The following is an 18,617-nucleotide window of genomic DNA, read 5'->3' on the forward strand; positions in this document are numbered from 1 at the left end:
CCATCTAATACAATACTCTAATTCCAACTACTCAACCAATATGAACAAAAAGCTAAAAACAGCAGTTATCATAGATATAAAACAAAAATAAATATTGCATAGCAGTAAAAAACAGAAAATACCCATTATTAATAATTTAAGTAGAAAAGCAATAAAATTAAGTTATCAATAAAATATTAATCAGCAAGATAGGATAAATAACATGAAAAGCTTTCTGAAACAGAAAAAAAATTAGTTCGTGTGGCTAGCAGTTTGGTGGCCTGATGCTAGAGTTGCCAGCTCTGGGTTGGGCAATTCCCAGAGATTTGTGGGTAGAGCCTGGAGAGAGTAGACTCTGGGGAGGGCGCTCAGTGGGATATAATGTCATAGAGCCCACTCTTCAAAGCAGCCATTTTCTCCAGGACAACTGATCTTGGTAGTCTGGAGATCATTCGTAATTCTGAGAGCTCTCAAGGCCCTACCTGGATGTTGGCAAACTTATTTAATGCACAGGGAATTGCAAAGCTTGGATGACAGCTGAAAAGGCACAGTCTGGTATCATCTTACCTGTGGAAAACACTTGAAACTGATCTCAGAGCCTCAGCAGGCCCATAGGAGTGGAGGCACTCCTGATTCTAATTCAAAGCCAGCATTTCAAATTAGTCCCAGAAACAAATTGGCAACAATTCTCCTGGAATGACCACAGCCGTTAAACCAGTCAAAGCTGATTCAAGTTAGATTCCTAGGTGTTGCCACCACCACTACCACCACCACCTGCTTCTCAGGCTAGAGAAATGGATTCAGGAGTAGATATGGGCACAATCCAAAAAAATTAACGATCCAGCTGTTCATGGATCGGTGCCGGCGACGATCCCAAATTAATGATCCACACCAATCATCTCCCATTCCCAAGCCGTGGATCGTGGAGGCCAAAGCAGGCCGCGCTGCTATTCCCAGCTATGTGGGAAGGTGGGTGGTGGTGGGGGCCGCCGGGCCTGGCGGGCACGGGGAGGCAGCGACGAGCCACACTTCTAACAGCTGTTTCAGGGGGGCTTCCAGCAGCCCATGTTGGGGCTCTGTTCACCCTCCCTCACAAACACGGTTTGTGTTTGGCCATCAGAGCTGACTATCAGGATTTGCAGGGATGAGATTGGAGTGCCCATGGCTACAGAACACCCCCTTCCCCCTCCCTCTCCTGGGTGTCTTCTCCCAACTTGTGACTGCGTTGCTGCTCCGTGGTTGGAAGGAAGCCCTGCTGATCAAGGAAAGCTGGGCTTCCATTCGGGTTTCCAGGGCGACAGAAGGAGGGCAAACAGAGCTCAGGCTTTCCCCTGGCTCCGTTGCCAGGGGAATAGATTGCTGGCGCCTGAGTGTCTGGATCCCCGATCCAAGCCCAAACGCAACAATCCAAGCCTCTCCTGATCGCTGGATCGTTGGCCGTGGACGATCACGATCCGCTGGGTCACGATCGCGCGATCGCCATTATCGTGGTTTTTTTTCCGATCGTAATGTGGATCGTGCCCATCTCTATTCAGGAGTAATCCTGGGAACTAGGTAATTCAGGGACAGTTTCATAAAAATGTCTTGCATTCTTTTTTCAACAACATGGAGCTTTGCCACCCCTCAAAGGCCAAGAGGTATATATTGTTAGTTTTCCAGCAGTTCCACCTTCTAGAATCTGCCATCCAACAAAACTGACTACTAAACACTGCCTTCAGTCCCATCTCTGCTTACTCAGTTTTTAAATGGCTGAGATTTCCAGGAGAAATAACTGACTTGCTCCCCTTATCAGCTACCCCACAAAAATTATGAGCAAGGAAACTGATTTATTTCAGTGTTGGTATCATGCTTTCTCCCCATAGACACTCAAAACAACTTACAATAATAAGGAAAAAAAACAGGATAAATCAACCAAGCAACAAACTCTGCCTCCGGCTGTTCCTAGAATGCGGTTGGCTCATTCAAAGTTGCAGACCATCAGGGGCTAAGAGCAAAAGGCTAACAATGAAATCCTAAGCAGAGTTGCTCCAGTCTAAGCCCATAGCTTAGGATTTCACTATAAGAGCGGTTTCTGTTTCCTAACTCGGATGGAAGCCAGAGAGCTGGTCCAGATAATTAGTGTCATCCCAGAATTGCTTGTATATGCAGAAGACAAGTCACAAGAATGAGCCTGAAGTTTTGCATGTTGCTTTTGCTTGCAAAGTTCTCATCACCCAGGAGATGGACACAAGACTCTCCTGCAGTGGGAACTGTTCCGGCAGAACTGGCAAGTGAAGCTGTGGCAATTTGCTGGACGTACTCGCTCACACTCAGGTGCACATATGGCTTCTGTCAGCTACATAGTTTACTTTGCTCTCTTCTGAGGTAATAGCTCCTGCAGAGTTCCAAGAGAAAGCGACACCTGTGGAATAACAGCAGCAATTAAAGTATTTTGGTTATGTAAATGCTTCCTGCAAACCTTGAGGGATGTGACATATCCCTGCATTGATTATCAGCCCTACTTTAGAGAGTCTACTCTGACATTTTACAGAACCAATTTCACTAGGCCATAGCTATTTTTTAGACCAAGCACTCACACAGAAGCCACTAAGCTCTGAGACAGGGTACCATGTGCCTAAACCTTCCACAGCAGAAGAATATCGAATCCTTTCCCCTCCCCGCCTGTGGAAGTATAATCATGTCCACAGGCTATGGGAACTGACATCCCAATATAGAAATGGAGGTACAGTGTTCGGCTAGACCTCTTGCAGATCTGGCCTGCTCAGGTGCTTTCTGCATTGCTTTTCCTCACCTGGAGGAAAGTTGGGCTGCCAGATAGATAGTTTGGGCAATGCTCCTGTAGAGAAAGGAAATTTGGCAGGCTCAGTAAGTCATGCAGCAATAGGAACAGCTGCACCTGCCAAAATCCTCTCTTCTGCCCACTTGTTAAAGATCCTGGGACATTGTCATCTTCTGTAGCTGGTCTCTTGAGAGGGAAGAGATCTTTCCCCCTAATGCCTCTTTTGGGCTAGGTTTAAATTACAAGGAAAATGTATTGTCGAAGGCTTTCACGGCCGGAGAATGATGGTTGTTGTGGGTTTTCCGGGCTGTATTGCCGTGGTCTTGGCATTGTAGTTCCTGACGTTTCGCCAGCAGCTGTGGCTGGCATCTTCAGAGGTGTAGCACCAAAAGCTACACCTTTTGGTGCTACACCTCTGAAGATGCCAGCCACAGCTGCTGGCGAAACGTCAGGAACTACAATGCCAAGACCACGGCAATACAGCCCGGAAAACCCACAACAACCATACAAGGAAAATATTTGAAAGTTTTGGGTACCAGGTAACTTTCACTGACACAGAATAAAAAGCTGAGTTCACTGCAGCATGAAAAGTGCATCCTCCCAGCTGGAAAATTTCCCATTTAATGGTAGGACAGAAGGATTTCAGTTCAACTGAGGTCCATATGGGTTAGGATGTGTATGTTACATGAAAATGGGAGTGACAGATTTTTTCCCACAGGGTGGGACTGACTTGTGGCTTTTTTCCATTTTCACAATTTTAAAGACAGATTTGTGTACTAATAAATCAGTCCTTGAAGTATTGTTAATCCTGCCCCTCCCAGCCATGCTTCAGGTGAGCTAGCTGCCAGTTTTTAAAAATCAAGCATTAAATATATGTTTATTAATGTAAACATTAATTGGTTTTTTTAAAAGAGCATAATCAATTTTTAACGTTGCAAAACTACTACAGGGAATTGGGATGTATAGGGGAGATATGGGTTTGTGATGTCACAGATGCCAGCCACTCAGCATTATTACACTCAGCATGCTGCAGACTCATGGAACTCTTTTCCCCCCTACACCTGCTTTCAGTCCTGGAGAGAAGATGGTTAATAATGTACAGTCAGTATGCTTCCAGACTGACCTAACACTGAAATAATATTGGGTGCATATACAACTTCAGTCACTACTAAGTCCTATCAAACCACTTTCATTGGGCTGTATTAATATGCATGCATAGCTTTAACTGAGCCCTCAAGAGCACTTAATTCCCCCCAGAGACTTGTAGGGGGGCCTCATTTTAGGCTTGTGCTTGGCATTGTATGTGTAGTGTGTGCTAAAGCCTTGAGGCACATCAATATTTCTATTTTACCACTAAATAATAAGGATGTTAGAACACCCACCAGTTTGGCTCATGCTTGGGAACAAGGAGACAATTTTTTGCACATCCTCACATGGCCCAAATGAATTCTATTGCCCGCCCCCATCCTTAATGCATAACTACTCCATTCAGCAGGAAATTGTTTAAATAGACCATTAAATCAGTTACAAATCATATAAATCAATCATAAATAAATGTTGCATCTTAATAAAATCCTACCATTTGGTGTCTGTGTAATTAGTCCATAGTGGCAGTAAGAACTGCTGAACAGAGTGAATCAGCAGCATTTGTTTGGCAAGTGTATCTGGCTGTTTGGACTGAACTAAACAGGGTGGGTAATTGGCTCACCTCTGATCAACACCATCAATCACAGTAAGTGTCAAGAAAGAAAGAAAGAAAGAAAGAAAGAAAGAAAGAAAGAAAGAAAGAAAGAAAGAAAGAAACCTGACCTCCCCTAAACTTGCCTTATATGCTACCTGTTGTTTTAAATGCGTGTTCCTATGAGCTACTTGTGCTTCATGTGGTCTGATGTCAGCCCTAGAATTGCTTATGTTCTGTTTCAGCATTTCTTCAACTCTGTATATGATTCTTACTACTTTGTAAAATTGTGTTTATTTATCCGATGGCATTGTTTATGGAAATGTCTTCAAAACTGACTGTACTAATCTTACACTGTGTAATCCACCTTGAGTCTCAGTGAGAAAGGCCGACTATAAATGACATAAAATAAATAAATGAAAATGACCTTCCGAGAACCACTGAGAAAGTACAGACTGATCAGAGTCTGAACACAGGTCCTCTCAGTTCCAAAGATTAAAATCATCTAGTGAATTGGGATGCTTGGTATGAAGGACCCCCCTTCACTCTCCCCACTGTGAGGTAGATTTTCCCACCAACACTCAGTTTCTCTGCTTTGACTGAGCAGCCCCAAGGAACGTGTTAATATTTGTGATTTTGAAAGTCTGCCTGTCCCACCCTGACATGCAGATTTAATTTTGGCTTTTTAGCCCAGCCCAGGAACTTGATGAGGAAAAGCTGGGAGCCCTCTTCCTTTTTGCTGGAAATGGCACTAGAAACTGGATAACATTAAAAAAGAAATACCAACTTTATTTAACAGGCAGAAATTGAGTGAGTATAGTTAGGGGATGGAAATGAGGAAGTAAAATGTTGTTGGTGTTACAGAATACACTTCTTGTATCAGGCAAAATAATATCCTTGAAACTGGATAGGAATTAATCTCCTCCTCCTCCTCAAAGACACAACCCTTCTTCTTTTGGCTTGAAAGAGTCCCAACCCACTACCCAATCACTCTCGCCAAAACACATGCCCAGTTCTCTGATGTCTATATAAAGTGTACTTCAGCTTATGCTGATACTTAGACTTTGAATTTTTAGATAAAATTCTTCCTCAGGGCAGTAATACTACAGTTAAGGCAGAGAAGTCTCCTCCCTTCACTTGAAAGGTGAACTTGTCTGACTTTTCTTGTCAGACTCACTGATCCCAAAATCCTGTCAGAAATCAACTGACTGCCTTCAGAGTGGTTCTAATTGACCAATCAAAGAAGAGGGAGCAGCCTGTCACTCAAACTCTCCATTCTAGGGGATAGTTAACCCTTCTCCTCCCAGCTTTCTGATTTTGACCTTGGAAACCTGCTGTTAAGTGCAGTCTGGGTACTACATGTAACAAATAAGTACAGGACTGTTATAAAGATGACTGAGATAGCTAACATATGCAACACACTATGAAAAGGACTCCTATGGCATGGAGTGCCTTTTATCAGCTCCTACTGGTTGATCAACTATGATTATTCCTCAAAAAGCGTGATCTGGCCATGGTGATCCACACTCTGATTACCTCCACATTAATTTACTAAAATGCATTCTAAGCAGGGTTGCTTTTGAAAACAGTCCAGAAACTTTAATTGGTCCAAAATATAGTGCCTAGGGGGTTGGTTACAAGGACTGTATCACTCCAGTGCTAAAAGATCTGCACTGGTCACCCATCTGTTTCCAGGTATAATTCAAAGTGCTGATTCTTTCCTTTGAGGCCCTAAATGGCTGAAGGACTCCCTCCAGCCCACCAGTTATGATATATCTCTCAAGCCCTGCTCTCACCTTCAGAGATGAGGTTGTTGTTGGTGACTAGAGAGACAAGGCATTGTCTGTGGTGGCACCTTGTCTCTGAAATGCCCTTCCCCTTGAAGCTTGCCTAGCATCTATTTTACTTTCTTATAGGTGCCAGACCAAAATACATATTTTTTACCCAAGCTTTTAATTAAAGTTTTTAACTTATCAGCTTTTTGAATGGCCTGCTTCTGTTTTATGGATAGTTTTTATACTGTGTATGTCCAATGGCTTGTTTTTATATTGTTAATGTTGTTTTAATTGTAAGCTACATTGAACAGGACTCTGAAGAGGGAGCATAGAAACATTATCAATAAACAAACAGTAAATGAGAGGTAGTCTTTCAGTGCAATCCTAAGAAGAGTCTTTCTAGTCTAAGCCCATTGGGCTCAAACTGGAGTAACTTTTCTTAGGATTGCACTATTTAGTGTGTTTGAAGAACTGTGGCTGTGCACTGTCAGTCAGAGTGCTACCTATGGTCAGGCGTCAACTTCAGCTTGGGAAATTTCTGGAGATTTGAAGTGATACCTAGTGAGACCAGAGTCTGGGGATGAAAGGGAGTTCAGTGAGGGTGTGATCCCATGGAGTCTGCCATCCAAGGCTGCCATTTCCTGCATGGGAACTGATCTTTGTAGTCTGGAAATCAGTTGTAATTCTGATGGAACTGCAGGACCCACCTAGAGACTGGCAACCCTACAAAGGCCCTTCCACTCTCCCATCCCTCTTTCTTAACTGTATCTCTTTTATGCTGCCAGGAGGGAAGTATGATAGTGGGTATGATTGTTAGATCTCAGGCTTTGGCCCAGTAACTCATATGCAGGGAATCATTTTCATCATCTCAAGACGGCTGTTTGAAATCTCAGGGTAGTCTTCCAGCTCATACTCGTTCTGGTTTCCCTTAAGGCTTCTGTGCTTGCCTTCTTGTGGTAACAAATGCACACGCAGATTGCGGATGGGAGGCAAGGGCCTGGCACTAGTGCCTCAAATATCATTTATGTTTAGCTAATAATTAATTTCCACATAGCTTATAATGTGTTTATTTTTTATGTTTAAAAATGTCCTGCTCTTCAAAAACTACTCATGTTCATAGATAACACATGATACAATTCCAAGTAGTTTGTGGATTTCTACCATTAGTACTGCTGTTCGATGTGACATCGCCCGACCTTGCCCCCATTAGTCTGGGATGAAGGGGACCAGGCAACCCTAGCAGTGGGCGTCATGCGTTTTCGTTCGAAGCCTCTTCATTACTGAGTGCTTTGCAAACATTTCATTAACTGTACAAACAGAAAGGTCTGGAGGAAAACCCTTTCTTACATGCAATAAGTGATACTAAAAAGCAGAAGAAGCAAATGAGGACAACTGCTTCTTGAATAAGCTAGGTCCCAAAGGGTGGCTTGGGAGACAATGGAGGGAGAAAGAGCAGAAAAAAAATCTTTTGGCAGTGTTAAGTTGCCAATACAGGATTGCACTGGTACAAGGAAAAAGGAATAATAGTTAGGGCTGTGGCTCAGTGGTAGAGCATCTGCTTGCATGCAGAAGATGCCAGGTTTTATCCTTAGCATTTCCAGTTAAAAGGCTGACTACTGATTTGGCTCCTCATTTAGGGCAGCTCTGTATTGTTTCTTTTCCAAGCTCCATCGAACCTGGGCCTGAAAGAGTCTGCATGCGGAAAACTGTCTGATTGGGAAGAAAACTCCATTTGAGGATTGCATGCTATGGACCTTGGCGTCACATAAAATACATTTTTGACAATGTTAGCAACATTGATGGCATATCAACAGTGATATTACCTAATGGTGAGAGGTTGCAGATGAACAAGATCTGCACCACTGTTAGTATAACTATAGAAGCTGCTTTGGGTGGTTTGGTGAAAGGTGGGGTATAAATATTTTAATAGATAAATAATGCTTCATAATGAGAGGATTGGGAATCCATTCACACCTCTACAAAGCACTAACCCCTGTACAAAGATCTTGGCCCATAGACATAAAGTTGGTGTTGTTGAGTCCTACTGAGGACAGCCATCATAGTTCAGCAAAAAATAGGTGACAATAGTTCTGCATAATTAACATGCACAACTGATTAAGTTTATTAAAAGTAATTTAATTAAACTGTACTATACTGCCTCCATGTCATGCAACATTTATTAGGGTGGCCAATGAATGGCTGAGAATGTTTGGGCCATCCTGTAGCCTAGGCTTAGTTAAGTTCCATCGAGTCCAGTTTTCCATTCCATTCCCATCTCAAATTAGTCAAATGCCTCTCAAAGCTCACAGAGTCCTCTCCATTTTTTGTCTGCAGTACCTGTAATTCAGAGAGATGCTGCCTCTGTACATGGAACTTACAATTCATTCTTATGACTGATAGCCATTACTAGACAGTAGAGATGGGCACAAACCGGAAAAAAACCAAACCATGAGGTTCGGGGTTCATCAAATTTCAGCAAAAATCCTGCCCCTGGTTCATGAATCAGTTCATTTGGTCTGTGAAAACGGCACATCCAGGCCAGAAAATCATCACTTCCAGGTCAGCAGAAGGTCACTTCCGGGTCAGCAGAAGGTCTGCAGGAAGTCCATCCCCTGTTGCCTAGGAAACTGATTGATTGGCACCAGGCTGTCTGCAGTCACCAACCAAAGAACGAACCAAACGAACCAGCCTAGAGTTCGTGGCGGTTCGTCAGAAATGGGATCTGACGAACTGCGTTTCGCGAACCAAGAACCAGTCTGGTTTGTGCTTAATTTTGGTTCATATTTCGGTTTGTGCCCATCTCTACTAGACAGTAATTGTTATGCTAACATTTAAATTCCTTTGGGTATGGGTCTTGCCAAGCAATGAGTCCACAAGTTTACAAGACTTGGGCCATTGCTGTGGAAATATTACTATTGTGGTGTCAGAGTGGTGGTAGAGACAATACCGTGACCCTGCCTTCTTAGCCCCCCACATGGTCAAGCCCAGCAGTCACCAGGCCTAGTGGGGTGACTGAGGCACCTTATAAAGAGCTGCTCACTGGCAGCTGTCCCTTTATTTATTTTTTATTTATGCCACTTATAGTCCGCCTTTCTCACTGAGACTCAAGGTGGATTACAATCAATTTCAAGGACATTTCATAAACAATACCATAGGGTAAATAAACACAATTTACAAAGACATAGCATTAGTAAGAATCCAATACAGAGTTGAAGAAATGTTGAATCAGAACATAAGCAATTCTAGGGCTGACATTAGACCACATGAAGCACAAGTAGCTCATAGGAGCACATATTTAAGACAACAGGTAGTAGGTAAGGCAACATAGTGTTGAAGTCCATGGTCCTTAACTCATTAGGGAAGCATTTGAGAGCCCCTCTCTACAGTACAAAAGCCTTTTTCTATTATTCGGTTATGCATTGTTTGCGGAAAACTAGGAGAGTGGAGGCTCTCCTGACCTCCTCAGGCAGGCCATTCCACTGGGTAGGGGCCACCACACCACCGCCACTTTAAAAGTTAGGCAGCCTCTGACAGCTGACTTTTAACAGCAGTTGTCCGACAATCAACTGTTGGAAAGCTCCACCTTGGGGGGCAGGGAAGTGGAGTAAGAATTGCTCAGGAGGCACTATTGGTCCATCATAGGCTGGCCCACCCCCTCATAAGGCCTCTGGGCAGAGGGCCTGCCTATGCTAGAGGCCTGGTTAAGGCCTTCAGAATGTTTGAGGGAGAAGGTAATGGGGGACAGACTAGCTCTGGCTCCCAGCTCAGAAGGGAGTAGAGCAAGGGGAGAAGAGATGGATTGAGGTGATACCCAGCCCCTCTCTGTCTGAGGCCAAGAGAAGGACTTCAGCCAAATTAGGCCCTGGCATATGACAGCTTGGGCCAGGATTCTTACAAGTGGTTTACATGTAGATTCTCTAGAGAAGTGTACACAAGACTGGCATGTGTGTAAATCCTATTGATCTTGTTCCCCTACCTTCAGAGACTGGGGTTTTCTGTCACCTTACATTCAAAAAGAGAACACCACACTTACCATCAAAAGAGAGACCATATAACCCCCCCCCCCCACTTCAATTTGTAGAGAAAGTCCCTCATGACATCTGGGTTGTACTACAAGCCAAACACTATAATACTGTTGCCAAGAAAGAGCCGTCACATATTTGCTGTGTTAATTCATGTAAATGTATGCACATTTATAATTGCCCACATCTACCTCAGAGGCTCTGTGTGTGTGTGTGCGCGTGCTCGCACAAATGACTAGCAATTTGTAGATTAAAACTGCCCTGTCTCCTTTTAAATTGGCCAGGCAGAAGCCCTGCATTTAGCAATGCAGCCTTGGTGAGCTGACAGGGAGCTGTCTTTGCTCTGCATTCACTGCAGGGAAAAAGACCTCTGCATCATGCTTCTTTTTATCTCCGAACTAATGCTCGTTCCATCTGAACAGGCCAATCCTCACCCAGCAGAGAAGAATTCCTGCAGGGCAGTTCTACAGTCCCCTTCCCTAATCAATTGCATAGTGGCCCAGGGTCGTCCGGTGTGCATCATAGTGCGAGTTGCTTAGGACCCAGTAGAATTCTCCATGTGAAAGACAGACAGTGCTTTAAAAGGCCAGGCATAGCCCAGATGTGACAGCCTGTGCCATCCACAGTGAGGGAATCAGCCAGCAGTCATTTCTGCAGCAGCTTCTCAGCTCCATTCCAGGTGTGAAGAATCTAACGGTAACATCAGGACAGGCAACACCCTCCCTGGGATTTTGTGCCTCTCAGCATCCTCCCCATGTTGAATTAGCCTCAGGATGCAATAGCTACCTCTGCCTAGGCGCTCTTCTTTGTACAACAGGAAAGGACTTTGATTCCACAAACAAAGCCGGTCATTGTAAACAGGACAATAGTCTCTGCTGTTCCTGGGGCTGGAACAAAAGCAGGAGGGCATCACCAGCTTGCTGTCCAGGCACATTGGAGCATGGAACATTGCTAAGACTGCCTTGGTTAGCATGAAGGGGCAGATCTGCCCATGCAGGGAAGTTATGATGAACTCGCTGACCAGGAGGAGAAAACAGTTGGGGTGGCTGCTGCTGGCCACTGAAGAACCTCCAGGTGATCTTGAGTCAGGTAAGTTACTTATTTGTAGGAGTTTCTGGGGAGGGGGCAAATATGAACAGAATTGTGTTGTAGGTCAGAAGAAGTGCAGTACAGCCTCTTTCTGATGGATGGGCCCAGGTCTTCCGTGCGAAGCCATATCCTCCTCTTTGCAATTCCTGGATGTATCAGGGTGTGGCATTCCAGAAGGAGAAGGGAAATAGAAATGCTCTTGTCAAAGGGTGCCGCCAGTTGAAGTGCTGGGTTGAAGTTTGGTCACCTTGTTCAGGAAGGGACAGCTCACATGGAAATGAATGCAAAGAAGGGAATGAACTCTGTGGTGGAGAATCTGACTCGTCACAACAAAATGAGGAAGGCAGCTTGGGACTGGTAAAAAAGAGTTTGCATTCTAAAAATATATTTCTTAGTACAATAGTTCCAATTAGTTGAAAGAATGTGAAGCTTTAGTTTAGCTTAATCTTTGCAGTTCAGGAAAAGGGTCAATGTAGCATGGAATATAGTGTTCAGGGGGCAAATCTGCTCTTGTAGAAGTTACAAAGGTGTCTCTGATCAGGAGACCACAGTCATGGTTGCTGCTGCCCACAAAAAACCTCCAAAGGCACCTGTTTTATTTTAGGCAGTATGCCTCTGGACATGAGTGGCTGGCAGGGCAAATAGCGCAGGGAAAATCTATTGTAGGGGTAAGCAACCCTTCATGTGCTGAACAGTGGTATGACAAACTGTTTTGCTCAGGTCCCAGAACCAGCAGTCTGCCTAAGGCGACAAGATGAGCCCCAGGGCAATGGCAGTATTACAAGGGTCTTTGGCATGGAAGAAGAGATGGGCATGACTTATGTCCATCATGTCCTGGATTTGAGCAGCCACCAGTAGGGTCTGAGGTGAGCCCCTGTGGTGCTGGTAACACTGCTGGTGCTTGGCTTGTCCCAAGTATGTCTAGCCAATTATTACCTCCCTCATCCATTCCCCCAATTCTGCTGCCATACCAACAAGTGTTGTGGTTCTTTTGGCATTTGGGCCTATTCCTGGGCTGTGTGTTTTAATTTTCTGCTTCTGAGTTTCATGGAAATATCAGGCTAGCTATTGTGTGAGGAGCAGGGTGTGGGATTAAGCAGGCTGTGGTTAGATCCAGCAAGGCTATTATTATTTAAAAAATGATATTGGTACAAAAATTATTTCCTATAAGCAGGCAATGAAAAGAAGGGTTCTAATAGAAGTTGTAAAATATCACAAACAATTGCCTTGGACAGCTGCAAGAAGAAAAAAACCTTACTGCTTTCAAGAGAGCTAGAATTAGGGCTTTTTTCATGGGTACAGAGTACTAGAACCCCACCCCGCTTTTTAAAGAATGAAAGCGGCAATATTATTGATTGGCTTACTTCAGGCTTGTTGGAATTATGTTTTCCCCTTTCCTTCATATTCCTTACATTCTGTGTGGAGAGCAGTTCTGCTATCTTTCTTCCAGTATTTGAGCTTTAATTTTTTGTACTTTTATAAGGGTGTTTGCTTGTTCTTTGTGGACAGCCCCATTTCCTGAACTTATACCTATCAGGCAGGAAAAAGCTTAAAAGGTTTCTGAATTTAAACTCACATTGTCCACTGTGGTTGCAGTTCACCAAGGCTTTGTGAATGTAATAGGGAGAACTGTATATAGAACAACTGGTAAGAACAACGAAAAGGGGAGAAAAAACAATAACCCTGCAAACCACGGTTAACCAAGGAGGTTGGAACGAAAGAAAAAAATTGTTAAAAAATAAAAATATGAATTAAAAACACTGATATAAAATTTAATAATTTGATTAGAAATACATAAATTGGATTAAAAGCATCAAATAGTTCTACATATATGCATTAAAACCTTGTATATAAACAAAATAAAATCACTAACAGAGGTATAATAGTATATTTCATTGCCATAAATACAAAACCAAACAAAAAAAAAAAAACTCAGACAACTTTCGACCCAAAGTCCTTCCTCAGTGGTATCACAGATAGCACTCCATCTATAACATACATAAATGAAACATGCATGACCTAGCATACAATGAATGCTGAGATGAAATATATGATAACTTTGAGTGAGTTCTTTAGAATTCTGCCCCATAACAGCATGAAATAAAGTCAGGGCAATGTGTTTTAATAGAAGTTGTAATTCCTTTGCCCATAAATCTTATGTAGCCAGGTCAAGATGGAGTGCTGGATACCGACCAAAGATAAAACTGAAATGTTTCATCTTTGGTTGGTATCCAGCACTCCGTCTTGAATTTTGTATTCTAGAACTGTATAGACAACCAAGGGTAGTTTCAGCTACATCTTTTACTGCTGTAGAGGCAAGCTGATTTTCATTTTAAATTTAAATTGAAAACGAGCTGCCTTTTCAGTGTGTGGTGGAAATGTCAAAGAAAACTCTGGTTCTTCACTACTTAATTCTCTTATTTTCATTTGGTCAGGGACTACCACCATTTAATATGGCTCTGAAATCTTCTCCATGTGCACAGTAAGCAACATAGGAGCCACTTTCATGTCTGGCCATTCCCTGCTCCATTTGAACTGTGTAACCAATGGAACCAATGTGAGTGGGATCAGCTGCACAAGTTGTTCAACAGGGTTGTGTTTTTCACAAAAGTGGTCCTGCAGCATCATGCAGGAGTGGGTCTCACGCTGGAGGCCATTGTTAACCTATCCTTAGGCTCTGGAGTTTCTCCTGGGCCATTAAAGGAAGCTGTGGTGAGGCCTCTTTTAAAGAAACCATCGCTGGACCCCACCGACCTGGTCAATTACCGCCCAGTTTCAAACCTCCCATTTCTGGGAAAGGTGATTGAGCAGGCGGTGGTGGAACAGCTGCAGGGCTTCCTGAAGGATGTCTCAGCCCTAGACCCCTTCCAGTCCGGGTTCCACCCAGGACATGGGACGGAGACGTTGCTGGTTGCCCTCACAGACGATCTTCGTAGACATCTGGATCAAGGTGGCTTGACGCTGCTGATATTATTGGATCTGTTGGCAGTGTTCGATACAGGTGATTATGATCTTCTGACTCACTGCCTCGCCGATGTGGAGATACGAGGGACTGCCTTGCAGTGGCTTGTCTCTTTTCTTCTTGGTCGGGGACAGAGGATGGTGCTTGGGGAGAAATTGTCATCCTGCCACTCTTTGGTGTGCAGGGTCCCACAGGGAGCAATACTCTCCCCATTATTGTTTAACATCTATATGCGTCCCCTTGCCCAGTTGGTGTGAAGTTTCAGACTTGGGTGTCATCAATATGCAGATGACACCCAGTTGTATCTGATGATGGATGGCCGGCCTGACTCAGCCCCAGATGTCCCGGAACATGCTTTTGCAGCCATGACTGGTTGGTTGAGGCAGAGTCGGCTGAAACTGAACCCAAAGAAGATGGAGGTCCTGTACTTGAGCCACGGGGGATTAGGTTCGGGACTCCGGCTCCCAGCCCTCGATGGGGCTCCATTAGTGCCAGTTCCAAGGGTTAAGAGCCTAGGGGTGATCTTGGATGCCTCCCTAAAAATGGAGGCACAGGTCACAGCAGTTGTCAGGTCCTCTTTTTTCCATTTGCGGCAGACCAGGCAACTTGTCCCTTACCTGTCAACCCATGACTTAACTACAGTGATCCAAGCAACGGTCATCTCTAGGCTAGATTACTGTAACTTGCTCTACGTGGGGCTGCCTTTGAGCCTGACCCAGAGATTACAGCTGGTACAAAATGCAGTGGCATGTGTTATTATGAGAGTGCCAATTAAGGCGCATATAACACCATTCTTATGTGAGCTGCATTGGTTGCCAGTGGAGTACCGGATCAGATTCAAGGTTCTGGTATTGACCTATAAGGCCCTGTGTGGACTGGGTCCAGTGTATCTACGGGACCGTCTCTCCCCATATATTCCCCGGAGGACACTCCAACCAGGGTACAAACAGCTGTTGGTGGTCCCTGGCCCCAAGGAGGCCCACCTAGCCTTGACTAGAGCCAGGGCCTTTTCGGTCCTGGCTCCCACCTGGTGGAACGCTCTGTCTGCTGAAATCAGGGCCCGGCAGGACCTACTATCTTTTTGCCGGGCCTGCAAGACAGAGTTGTTCCGCCAGGCACGTGGCTGAGGCTGGGCCTCCGATGGCCTGGAAAAAGGGGTGTATAAAATTCTAACCCTCCCTGTGAAGGCTGTCCACCATCCTGTTTTAAATGTGTATTAATAGAAATACATTTCTGTTTTAATGATGCCTTAATGTAGATGAATTTTTATTGTATTTTAATATGTTGTTATCTGCCCGAGCCTGCCCACGGGGAGGGCGGAATAGAAATTTGGAATAAATAAAATAAAATAATAGTTGTACAAATGAAGGAGGCCTCAAAATATGGAATAATACTGGGAGCAATGAAACGTAGCCACAAAAAGAATGGATGGATGCTCTTTGTGAAATGGCTTTCTATTAACCTTGCCAGGTCTCCCGCTTCAGCAGGAGAAAACAGGAGGGAATGTTCCATTCTCTTTTCTACCTGAGAAAGGAGGTTTTCCAGGCCAGTGCTGGCAACCTCTGAAGGATGGGGTGCTGAGTCTGGATGGTCGGCATTGCACGGGTGTTGCAGTTTCACTTCCAGCATGTACCCAGAATGGACATGACCACATTGAGGCTTCCAGGTCCTCTCCAGAAGTGATGTTGTGGCACTGGCACAATACCAATTGCTCAGGACCCAATACCATTGTGTCCTGGGATTAGCAGCATTGGACTAGCAACTCTACATTCTATGGTAGGAAAGAGAAGGGAATAACTCCTCCCACAGTCTGGCTGCTAGGGGGATTCACAATCACTTGCCATAGCAGACTCAGTAAATTACAGTTCAACATTTACAAAGGAGTACAGAGAGATGGCTATAGTCAGGCCCAGTGGGAACAGGGGGACAAAAGTTGGGATGCTCTGTTTTCCCTCAGATTCTGACAAGGTGTGTAAGTCTGTAGTAGCAAAATAGAAAAGAGTTCAGTAGCACCTTTAAGACTAACCAACTTTACTGTAGCATAAGCGTTCGAGAACGACAGTTCTCTTCGTCAGATGCATCTGACAAAGAGAACTGTGGTTCTCGAATGCTTATGCTACCATAAAGTTGGTTAGTCTTAAAGGTGCTACTGGACTCTTCCTCTGAACTGTAGAGACGTTTTCCATATAGCAAGGTAAGTTCCAAAAGACACTAGGGTTTGCAGTACACTTTAGCATGTAAGGAAAAAAATCTATCCCTAGAACAACAAAGACAGAGCTAAAACTCTGCAGAATTTGCCATTCCCTATGTGATCTATGCTTGGCATTGGCTGTTCTTGTGGGGTCACAGGAACAGTGGAGGTCACGCAGTAGGAAAAAAGTACTGGCTTTCCCGAGCTGTGTGTTCTTATCCAGACAACTTTACAATTTATCCTGCCTTCCCAGGTGGTTGCTCTTGGAAAATCCTGGGATTTGGGAACACAGCTATTGCTCTAAAGATGCACAGGAAAATAAACTATTTTTCTCTTTCTCTTTTCACCCCAGAAATCCCCAAGTGTACACTCTGGAAAGCACTGCTACCTATGATTGTGGCCATCAAAATATTAGGTCTCAAAGGCAACAGTGGGTTGTAGATCAAATCAAGCCTGAATTCTCCCTAGAAGCTAAAATGACAAAACTGAGGCTATCGTACTCTGGTCACTTCATGAGAAGACAAGACTCACTGGAAAAGACAATAATGCTAGGAAAGGTGGAAGACAATAGGAAAAGAGGAAGACCTAAAATGAGATGGCTGGACTCAGTAACAGAAACCACAGCCTCCAGTTTGTAAGATCTGAGCACAGCTGTTAACGATAGGACATTTTGGAGATTATTAATTCATAGGGTCACCATACATCAGAAGCAACTTAATGGCACTTCACACACACAGCAATAATGGTCAGCCTCAGCCTTTCCACTTGTCTGGCTTCTGCTGCTTCACACAGTGTTAATGTTGCCCCTCTTTCTCATTTCCCCTTTCCATGCTTTTGCTTTGAGCTCAGGTCCCTTTTCCACACACCATCAATGAGGGATTGGGGAAAGCTTTCTAAGGGGCAGGTGTTCCTTCCAGGGGGATTTCCAGGGAAGGTGCATACAGAGTTGTGCAATGGGCCTAGCTATAAAAGTACAAACAGAAGCTGCTGGTGATGCTTTCAGAGCTGCTGGACTGTTTAGTTGCTGGGGTGCAGCTCCCATATAGCCTTTTCAACAACAGTGGGGTTGCCCGGGCAACTCAATCTAAGGAGGAATCTATTGCTGTTACCAGGGAAGGAAGGAGGAAGAACACAGAAAGTGTCCTCATGCTTTTCATGAGAATTATCCTGTGGATCAGACCATCCGCCATATGCCTCTTCTGCATGGGGGAGAAGAATTGTAATTTTATCCTGTGTGTCTGCCTGTGTGTTTAAAATAGAAGCATGCTGATAATTTTAGAAGCATGCTGATAATTTTAGAGGAGGTGGGAGAGCATGCGTATAACTGTAAATAAGCAATCATGCTTCCATGTACGTCTAAAAACCTGTGCTATGAGTATTAGATAGTATGCACCTATCTCAGTGGCAGAGCACATTCATTGCATGCAGAGGGTTCCAGGTTCCGATTTTCCCTGTTGTCTCCAAGTGTTGAGAAAGACCTCTTGAGTACTGCTTAGTATACTATGCGGGGTAGACGATCTGACTAAGTGGTTTCCATCCTGCCCAGAATTTCTGTGGGTACAAGGGGAGTGAGTTCTGCCAATTCCTCGCTCCTGCAGGAGACCCACGCTTTCCCCAAGTTACTTCTGGGAAGTCCCCTACCCCCCGAAGCAGCATTTTAGGAGGTTTGGGGGTTGTCACAGAAGGGGGAATTGACTAAAATTGTTGCCTTTCCTGCACCCATGGAAATCTAAATTGGGTCCAATCCTATATAAGGTAGCATTTATTTATCTATGTATATCCTTCCTTTCTTCCATCATGAGACTTCAAGGCAGCACATACACATGATCAGGCAATCTCCCTTCCAGGCACTAATCAAATGCAGACTTGCTTTATTTGTTTTTTTTAGTCCGCCTTTCTCATTGAGACTCAAGGCATATTACACAGTGCAAGTCAGTACAATCAACAGCTGGGACATTCAATTAACAATACAATAAGGTATGGGATGCAGAAATTCATAAACAAGTAGAAATCCAAATACAGAGATGAAACATTTAGTTTCAGCAAGGAGGCTGAATCAAGTGCCCTCCAACCATGCCCTGCTTCATTTATGGCCGCATACATGTGCATGTCTGTACATTTTGGTGCAATCCCACATGATTA

Source organism: Eublepharis macularius, chromosome 4 (genome assembly GCF_028583425.1).
Source record: "Eublepharis macularius isolate TG4126 chromosome 4, MPM_Emac_v1.0, whole genome shotgun sequence".
NCBI classification, from domain to species: Eukaryota; Metazoa; Chordata; class Lepidosauria; order Squamata; family Eublepharidae; genus Eublepharis; species Eublepharis macularius.